Here is a 10603-nt window from a genome sequence, read left to right on the forward strand (position 1 = left end):
GCGGCGGACAATGCCCCCGGGGCGGGCGGAGGATCGGCCCGCGGCGGGGACAGGAGCCGACCCCGCACGCGAGGGGCGGACGGCGCCATCCGGGCCGACCCCCGGTGCTGCCCCGCCGGGACCCGAGGGCGGCCGCCCCCCGGCCGGTTCTGTGCCCCGCGGGCGCCGCCTCAGCCCCTGGGGCCGGGGAGGGAGCTGCCGGCCGGGCCCGCCGTCGGGGGAGCGGGGCGAGACTACTGAGCTACTCTACTGTTAGCAACGAGAGAGGGTTGGTGAGGAGTGGAGTAGTTGGAAATGGGGCCTGGGGCACGCGTGCAGCTCTGGCCCAGGCCTGCGGTGCCCGACACAGGTGCAGCGACGTCCAGGTGCTGCAGAGCATCCCTGTGAGCCCACGGAAATGGCCTTCCCGTGCTCACAGTCCGACCGCTGAAGGCAAGGATGGGAGCAGAGCACGACTGGAGTGCCATTGTATCAGCGGTCCTCACAGCCCCCTTTTCGCAGCACCGATAAAACCATTTCCAGATGGCTGCACAGGGCAGCATGCTGCTGCCGAGGATGAGCCACGCTTCACCGGAAGGCAGCCATGAGTTTACATCTGCCCCAAGTCCAAAGTGTAGCTTGCCAAAATGGAACCTAAACTGCAAACATATGGCTTGAGAATCAGGGTATCAACATCCCATACATGATTTGTTTGGGAGATGTCAGAGATGTCATCAAATCAAAAGCTGCTGTTATAATTTAAGCTTTCAGCTTCACCCCTGATTTTACACCACGCTGGCAGCCAGTTTGGAAATGTGGTTTCTAAGCTCTTTTTTGTCTGTTCAGAGTTCTAAAGTTACGATGTAGAGAAGGCATCTTCTTACTCAGCAGATTTGCCCCCTGTTTGCATTCATTGTGATAGCTGCTGACTTCAGTGACAGGCAAGTTTTTACTGCTTTTTGTTCCTGCCAGCACTGCAAAGTTCACAGAACCAGGAGCCAGCAGCTAAACTCCGTCCCTTCTGCTGCATCATCACCAGGACTGGCTACAGCCTCAGTTACCGACTCCTCTAAAAGCGTTCAGGAGAAAATCAGAGCCATAAAAATGCAATGTAAGCCATAGTTCGACCTACATCACCTTTCTCACTTGTCAGAAATACATGAGCAAAAGATTTCAGATTGCTAAGATCTTAGCATTAGTTTTCAGGGAAGGTAATTAGGAAAGATTAGCTGTGCATGCAAATCACAGTTACCCAAGAGATATCCACGCAGTTTCATAGTCATTTTGCACAGCAGAACTGAACATCCACCATTTTGGTGTCCAAATAGGGATACATACAGCAACAGGATCCACTTAGCACAGTATTTTTGAAATTTCCTAACTGTTTTACTTTATCCAGTCACTAAAGATAAGAGCGTGAACTACGAAAAAAGTATCATTTATTAGAACTCAAAAATAATCTAAAAAAAATTGCTTATGAATAAAGTTCATTCTTGCCTGTGGCAAACTCACACCTTCCATCTGCAGCTCATCCCAGTACTGTATTCTCTCCTACTAAACTCTGACTGATCAGAGTGACCAGAATTCAAGATTTGCTAGATGAGCTCAGCACATCTAGAAGACAAACACACCAATGGGGAATACATCTGAAGTATCTGGTATAAAGTCCCAGGGTCACCCTCCCAATGGCTGCAGGGAGACAGTGCCAACAACAAAAAATCAATACATTTCTATTTGCAATTTCCCCTTCTAGCTATGTCCTAAATTAGGCATTATGTTTGAACTGTGTGGGATACATCTAAAGATTTGGGTTTTTTCCTCAGAGGTTAATGACCGTTACACACAGCATGATGCTCCTGGAATGCATTGGATCTCACAGAACAGGCATACCAAGGAATTGTGTGAAACTACTTGTGTGTTAAACAGAACGCTTCCAAATAATGCTAATAAAATGTGAAAATTGTATTTAATATTTCTGCAATTCTCCTTACTTAATTTGAAAAGTCGATACTAAGGCTATATTATATTTAAGGCATTTGAAGTTGCATAAATGTAAACAAATAGATAAAAATCAATGTTTTTGAGACGTTCATACATTGACATTTCCAAAACAAACAACAATTCAAAACACATTCCAAGGCCTGGACAAAACATGTCCACTTGTTAAAGCTCTTTGGAGAGATGCCAAACATTTCACCACAGCATCTTACCAAGGCAAATCTGATCAAATAGACAAATATGTACCTTCACTCAGCACTGCAATTCCTACCCATCAAATAAATCCAAGAAACACACATTTTTATGTTGTGACAAAAAAAGTGCAGTCATTTTCAATGAGTATCTAACAAATATTTATCAGTTAGCTTGATTTTCCATATGGATTTCCCATTACTGCAGATGTAATCTGAGATACGTTTCTGATGTGTTCTGATTTGATGTATTGCTTCCAGGGGTTTCCCCTCCACATCCTTCACTAGTGACAGAGCAAAGCCCCCCCATGCAGTGGGAGTCAGGGCTCCTTGGAAGACTTCTTGCCTGTGTCTGGGGCGTCCCTGTGACACTGCTCACACGTGGGCTGTGTGCGACCTCCCAGACAGCCGTGGGGCTGGTTTCTAGCAGTAGCCCCTGTCGCCAAACAGCAGCGAGGCAGAGAAGGGAGACCACTCCTGACAGTACTTTTATTTCAGAACCCTGGAGGTGCTTTTTGTAGGCCCACACTGTGATTACCTTGGCAGGGTAAGTACCCACTGAAGTCCTCCAGTGCAATCCTATTTAAAAAACTCAGAGTTTCTGCTTGCCCAGAACAGTACTTCACAAGTGACTCATGAAACCACCTAGAACTCTGTGGCAAATGCGCTGCTCCAGCACTGTGCACGTTGGAGAGATCTTTCCACAGGCTTCTTTTCCAGACAGGATACAGGAACTCCCCAGTGGATGCTGATTTGAAGGAAATACACAGAAAGTGAGTGCCATGGGTGTTTAGCATCATAGTCTGAGGCAAAATAATATTTTTTCTGACACTAGAAAGGGATATTTTTGCTCACTTCGCACCGACATTTTCCCCTTTAACTTACCTAACATGCATCACTAACACAGCAAAATTAACACAGCTCTGTGTTACCCGGTAACATTTCTATATCATGTGCTTTGGTTAGTTGCTGGGTAGGGTGAAACTGTCCCTTGTTAGATGTAGTTACTTCCCCCCAGCCCCTTGCTCTGCACAGCCTCAGGCAGGGTGCTGCTTCCTGCGGGTGGGCTGCAGCACTGCCCAGCACAGGGCACCGTCCCACTCCCCATTCACCCCAATCCCCATTCACTGGCCCTTTTTGAGGCAGGCATAGGTCCTAGCGAGCAACGCAGCAAACGTGCCTTCAGAAGGGGAGCTGAGACCAAGCCATAGTCCCACATGTGGGCTGGTTTCCATTAACTGTGTCTGTGCTGGCTGCTGTACTCAGCTGTGGCAGTGAAACTGCTTTACCATCTCCCTGGACTACGCTGTGCCAGCAGGAGGTTTTGACTCCTGAGATCAAATACGCTGTTTGTCTTAAATGGCTTAGTAAAGAAAAGTGTGTCCCTTTGGAGCACTCTTTGTGCCTGCGTCTGGGCAGCTACAACACCAGTATTTCCATTTTCATATTTCTGTTGAGCGAAACAAATAAATTCCTTAGAATAAAGCCATGCTGTAACTAGATCCGCATAAACTCTCCCTCCTTAATTTGTCAGATATCATTATTTTAACACGTATTCCAGTAATTAATGGGATCAGAGATAGGGCAGACTTGTGATAACATATGTAAATTCATACTTCACCACTAGCTGATAAAGCCATTGAGCCACAGTTTAAAGGCACTGCCAGCTAGAGCTCTGTCAAATACACCGTGTTAGTAAACACGGAGCCAATAAATACAATTATCTACTTGGCTAACAGTCTCACAGAAGCATTATCATGAGAAAACCACGACAGTTCAGGATGAGTCCAAGATATTGCCAGCCAATACAAACAAATCTATGCCTACTTTGCTCCAGGGCAGCAATTTTTCTCCTCCCACCAACACAGGCTTTTTCACTTGACTCAATCTGTATTTTTGGCATATGTGGGAAACTATGTAAACTTCCCTAGTTTTGTGGTTCTTTTCAGACCGTGTAAACCCTTTTCTATGCTTTCTCTTACATTTTTGGGTCTGCAAAGGAGATTATTTCTTTGAAATATACGTGCATAACTTGTAATACTTCAGCAGTCACCACTTCAATGCCTTAAGACCTGAGTAATACCTCTCTTTAAAGTGCTACCAGCAGCTGGAAAACCAACACGCTGTCCAGGTTGCTGTCTGTGAATTACCTGATTGACCTCATGCTGCATTTCTCTCTCAGCCCGAACCCTAACAAGCACAGCTTATGTTTCCTGAAAACAACAATTTAAAAAATCAGATTGACATGAACCAAACTAGCTCAGGTCTTTGTTCCACCGCTCTTCTCTGTGTGTGGTTGCTAAAATCCAAAATTTTGGTCACATCATGATCCAGCAAGATGAAAGAGGGACTTTCCAAAGGTGAATGAAGTCTCATGACCATGATGTTTATACACTTTGTCTGAAGTGCTAGCAACAGGTCTGGAACAGAAGCTAATAGGCAGGACTCTTCAGTGTGATGGCAAATGGCAGCCTCAGGAAAAGGAAAAATTGAAAATTCACCTGCAACTGCATTTCCCCTTGGTAGACTCCATATTTACAAGATCTCTGTAGCCACAACAGGCCCCAGGTCCAGGCCACGGATGGAGAATGTGGTTTTCTTCCAGTTTAATATATATATATTTAAAACCATTTACATTTCTTTTATTTTGAACCAGAAATGGTTCAGTTCTTCTGTGGACAGTTTTGCACTAGGCATTTCAGCTCAGTTTTCCTTTTCCTTCTCAGAAACCAGAGAAGAAGGAATAGCATCATGTTGGCTGTCTCATCCTGGTGGTCTGCGAAAGGCCACGACAGGACATGGTTGGCCTGGACACAAACTGCCTGAGCTGTGTACCTGCAGTACCACATCTGCCTAACCTAACAAGCTCTGAGACACCTGGGGAAGTAGATTTGCTCCATGGGAGCCAATCCCCTGCTCTGGCTTCACACAGCACTGCTCCAGCACCTTAACGTCACAGGACAGAAAAAGACAGGGAAGAGCACCTCTGGGTGGAGAACAGTATCTGTAAGAGTCAGTGCTGCAGCCCTGTGGCCCAAATCTATTTCCGAACCAGCATATAATCATCCAAACTGCACTCTTGGTATCCCCATTGCTCCCAGACCCGCTCAGCCAACCCTTCCCCAATGCCAGGTCCTAGCTCAGGCTCTGGCTCTGCCAGCAGATCCCTGCGGGAGCTGCTGTGGGTCTGTCTGGTACAAGGGAAAGTGTAGCTACAGGCACCCAGGGCAGGGGACAGGGTACAGCCACTACGAGCGCCTTAGCACAGCTGCTGCTGTATTGGAGCTGCAATCATTTTTCAGGACAGGCCGAGAGCAGTGGTAATTGGCAGAGCCTTATTAACTGCAGGGGAATTACGGCAATTTGCGCTGGTTCAGCTCTGCCTTTAGCCGGTGGAGTCCTGAAAATCCAGCTAACGGGCAGCCACGTCTGCGGCACTCCTGGTGCAGCATCATTAACCCTTCTGCTCGGGGAAGCCCTTTTCTTCTTTACAGTTCTTGTTCCGAGTGTTTTTGATCTGGTGTCATTAGAGGCATGCTTAGCCACTTCCTTGCTGCTCATGCCAAACTCCTGATCCAATTACAACTGTATTCACAGATTTACAATATGTTAAGCTAACTCCATTAAGATCCACTATACAAATGTTTATTTTCAGCACATTTGGTCACTTAGTGGTTTCTTGCTTCATTTTGAACCCGTGTACAGTTACCATCTTGGTTGCCTTCTCAAAGGAGATTTACTCCTTCCCCGAGCAGATGGGCAAACACACCTTAGGCTGAGCCCTTGGGATGCTAATGAACTTTCTCTCCAGGGAGCCTTCCTGTACAGGAAAAGCACACCTCCTCGACAAAGAGATTTTGACACAGATCTCATACGGTTATAAACCAACAAACACCAAAGTGGAAGAAATACAATTATTTGCCACACTAGCGTGGTTTTGTGTTTTTTTTTTTTTTTTCCTTCCAGACACCCTCCGTGATCCCAATCTTCTGGCCTGAATCAGTGGGTGTGCCTCTGCCACGTTGTTTCACTGTGCCCTGGAGGCAGCCTCCAGAAGTTCACCCCTGCCCTTGTCACACCAGCGTGAAGATAGGGTCTGCTATGAGCTTTGCCAGGAGAAAGAGGACCTCCTCTTGGTGCTTTTAACAAACCACACAGCCACAGCTGCATAAAGAAAAAGCACACACCTGAGAGCATACCTGATCCCAGATGCACTCTTCTCTTATGCACAGCAGAGCTCTAACAGCGTGGGGTTTGGGTGCACTGCAGCCCCATGCTCTCTCTTCCCAGCACTTGTGCCAGAGCCAGTGCTCCACTGCCTGCAGTAAGCTCCTCCAAACACCTAACCTTCCAGAAAACTCTTCCTTTTTTTTTTTTCCCCCCTGGTAGGACTTCTTTCCTCCTGGTTTATCTCCCTGACCTGGCTTGTTGTAGTATAAAATGAATGGAAAACCACCAAAGGTTGCACCATACAGGCGAAGGTACAGCAATAGCACAGAACAGCAGCTATGGTGTCTGTGCACCAAAACACATGGTATAACTTCATTAAGGTTTTATGTGTATGTGGGAATTGCAAGGAGGAAGAGGAACAGCCGGCAGGTGGAGGAAAGCTACCCCATATGCTGCATTTGTAATATTTCTAAAAAAATAGCACAGTACAGGCCTCTCTCTCAACCCTATTCCCTATAAATAAAGTAAAAGTAAAAATCCTGAAAATGCTGCAGAACTGTACTCTGATATAATCCTCTATAAATCAAAACGTTAATACACCAGGTTGATAAAATAAGTCTCAGACTGAGAATAAATGAACAGAAAGAAATTATCTCCTAGGTTACCACTTCCTATGTTTGAATCTACAAAGGAATCTCTCAAACCTTCTAGAGAGGGGCAGCTTTTTGTCAGTGTCTTTCTTGTTTATCATGACAACCCACTGTTCCGCAGCTATTTGTTTAGCAACAGGCATGAAATATGGTCTCTTTTCATCCCTGTGTAAGTTACCTTCATTCTGCTGTTACAACAGGAAACATGCAAATCATTTCTTTTTTCCTCTATATGTTTGCAATCAGGAAACAATTACTGGAAATAAAATAAATGAAAAACAAAGCAAGTCAGAGGCCAACTAGCAGTTGGACATATTGCTGAATATACCCCACTACAGATACCTATTTATTTTTGCTGTGAAAGACCACAGCTCTTTTCTTTGTCTTAACGTTCTCAGCTTATTAACAATGCTGCCTTTCCTCTTATCTACTATTTATCCTGAGGAACTATTAAAAAGAAGGATTGGAGGAGGCTTCCTGCTGCTCCTGTCCCATTTCATCTCACAGAGACATAAGGAATTGCTGGTCAGGGAGAGGCCACTTGGCCAGAGCAGCCTGCGCCCTGTAGGTTTATCTCCTTGCTGCCAGCACAGCTCCCTCCAGCGCGCTGCCCTGTCACGGGAGAGCGATCGCCTCTCAGGAGTGTGAAGATAAACAGATTTGAAGCCTTCAAGGCATGTTCCCAGCACCTCCTCCCGCTCACACACATACAGACTCATCCTGCAAATGCCCCCATGCACAATGTGGCTCTGGGGATGGATACTAAGATGTTTGAAGGGCCACATGAAGCTGTGACTTACAGCAGCACGCCTTTACGAAGAATTCGGGCCGAGCCGCTAAAGGCAACACCCAGGTGCAAGGAGTGAGCCAAGGGGAGGGGGGTGAGCTGAGGGGAGCCAAAAGCTGGACAGCACAGGGGGTTGTTCTTTGATGCTGAAATTACCACCTCCATCACCCACAGTCACTGGGATTTTATCTCAGCTAGGCTACTGGAATCACTTGGGATCCCATGGGGACTTCTCATTGTCTGGAGGCTCTGGAAGAGCTATCTGCCCAGCACGGGAGGTGAGCCGAAGGCAGGAGGCATGGCTGGATCGAGGTGCCCTGCAGGGCAGGAGGAGGAGATCAGAGGCAGGAGCACTGCCGTGCAGGGAGGCTCTCCTGCAAGCACAGCCACAGGCAACCTTAGTTCATCTGATGCAATTCAGCGCTTTGCAACATGCTGTGCCTGTACTGGGGTGGCACAAGGGCTTGCATGGCCAAGCGAGGAATCAGATCAGACAACCGAACCTGATGGAAATAACACTGGGGGGGAAACTACAAGCATTTTTTGCTGAAATTAAGTCCCTGGTTCAGTTTAGCATGTGGCACACACATATGCGCCTGCATAGCATGGAGACCAGGAGAACAGCCAGCTGTTAAGGCTGCTGGTAGTTTCAGCCATGCTGCTATCCAGTGTCTAGTAATTACCCTAGGATTATGTTTCCTAAATAGTAAATAACATTTTGCTGTTATTCATGTTCTGATATCTCTGGAAGATCACAGTGGCCAAATGTTAGCACATGGCAGAACTTGTTGCATCGGGCAAATAATGCACATACAAAATACACACCTTATGCACATCAAAATGTTCACCCTACCTAGGTAACCAGGAAAAGTGTGTGTGGAATAGTTTTCTGCCAGGTGAGTGAGTGAAACTGGCCTAATGTGCTCAGCTGAGGAGCAGGCCAGTGCAAGTCATTGACTGGAAAACTTAGCATCCCACTCAACATCAGCATGCTGTTGCAGCAACTAAACCATCATGCTGTAGACTAACTAGATGAGAAAACCCTCACCAAGCAGAGAGCCGTCCAAATTCTCCTGAGTACTGAAATTCCTGCCAATTTCAGGAGAGACAGAAATGGACAAATGCTCTTTCTGAGATGCCCTGAGCAAGCTACAGGCCCATCCCTGTTAGCACCACCAGTCCGGGATGCCCTGAGTCACACCCTGCGGCTCAGCTCCTCGTCCCCACCTCATCCTGCCCCTGCTGCAGCTGCAGCCCAGTCTGCAGCCCCCAATCAACAGATTTAGCTATTCAGTCATCATGTTAGGTAGAACATGACAAGGATTAATTTCTTCATACAGTGAGAGACCAGCTGAGCCAGCCTGTTTGCACCTTAAGAATCAATTACATAACTAGACTTTTTTCAATGTTAAAAAAAAATGTAACTGAGATATTTGCTTTCCTAATTCTGAAATTTTTCATGTACTTAAGTAATTTCATCTTATTTCACTTATATAAATGTCTACAATTTTTTCAAGTGAGAATTAGATTTTAGAAGTGTTCACAGTCTTGACAAACTTTGAATTCTCACTGTGGAGAACAGTAAAAATTAATTACTTTGGGAAAAAAGGCATAATTTTTAGCTCCATGTTAACTGAGCTCAACTATATTATTTTTGTCTTGGATGAAGCAGCACCTCTTATTTTTTAATAGCTAATTCTGAATTACACTAACAGAAAAGCAGTTTTAAGATTCTGATTAAGCATGGTGAATTATTTTTTACTAACCTGTAAAATAATTAGTCTGTGAATCTTCAGCATAGGATATATATGATTGCTTAATACTGTCCACACAGGAGGATGCCCACAATTATTGGACTGAGATTCTACATATGAATGAGCAGTTTCCTCATCCCCTCTTTTTTGGTCCATTTCTGTAAGCTGACAGAGAAAGTAAGGCATTTACTTAAAAATTTGCATTTTAGCAAGCAATAGTACATGAAAAATAATTAGGAATTAAATTATTAAGGATGGATGACTAATTGTTGGGCAGCAATTCATAGAATGGGGGTGAAGAGTCATAAATCTGTCAAACACATTCCGCAACTGAATTTATTGTACGTCACAACCAGAAAATAACGTGCTATAGCTATTCAACATGAAGAAAATACATTCACAGAAACTGCAGCTTCAGGCAGAGAGTCAGTTTCAAGCTTTTCTATATAGCAACCACCCAGGAACTCAGTTACCTGAGCAAAGGAAAAAAGCAGGCTTTCAGGACAAAGAGATGGCATGGCATGGAGAGGGTAACCTCTATCAAAGTGGCATAGTTTGTCATATCTGACAACCCAATGAAGAAAGTTATCACTAGTTAAGGGCCTGACCCTGCATTCCTTAAGTAGACAAAAATCCCTTTGAAGTCAGTGCAGCATCCTGCTCAGATAACTATATCAGGATTTGGCAATTAATGAAAACTTTTAATTTCTTAAGTAGATTATAGAAGTCTTTCCCTGAAAACAAACAAACAACCCTGTTACTTGTTACTCCCAGCAACTCCTAGGCAACGTGGGTTTGTTTCCAACAGCTCTTATAGCACAGTAGCTGTTGCTTACTAACTAGGAATTACCAAAAGTCAGAACCACATTGTTTTCTATTTGCATTGATCTGCCTTAAGTGTTCTTCTCTAGCTGATGTCTAGTTGAAGGTTTTGACAGCTTTGCATTCAAAAGGTCAGTAACCAGTCCTCAGGGCAATTTGATTTAAACCTTTAGCATTTTACTTACTCCCAAGCAGCAGTGCATAGTAGGACATGCGTGTTTGTAGCCTCTAAAAGGTCATACTTTGCAGCCC

General features: G+C 45.2%; 1 long non-coding RNA gene across 1 annotated transcript; it reads right to left on the minus strand.

Moving 5' to 3' along the window:
- Positions 1-177: 177 nt before the first annotated feature.
- On the minus strand, positions 178-10603 carry LOC121076027. Its single transcript, XR_005823305.1, has 4 exons — positions 10537-10603; positions 9542-9694; positions 7167-7244; positions 178-2916 (listed from the first exon to the last, which is right to left on the minus strand). It is a non-coding gene; the product is annotated as an uncharacterized LOC121076027 (long non-coding RNA).

Source organism: Cygnus olor, chromosome 11, assembly GCF_009769625.2.
Source record: "Cygnus olor isolate bCygOlo1 chromosome 11, bCygOlo1.pri.v2, whole genome shotgun sequence".
NCBI lineage: Eukaryota > Metazoa > Chordata > Aves > Anseriformes > Anatidae > Cygnus > Cygnus olor.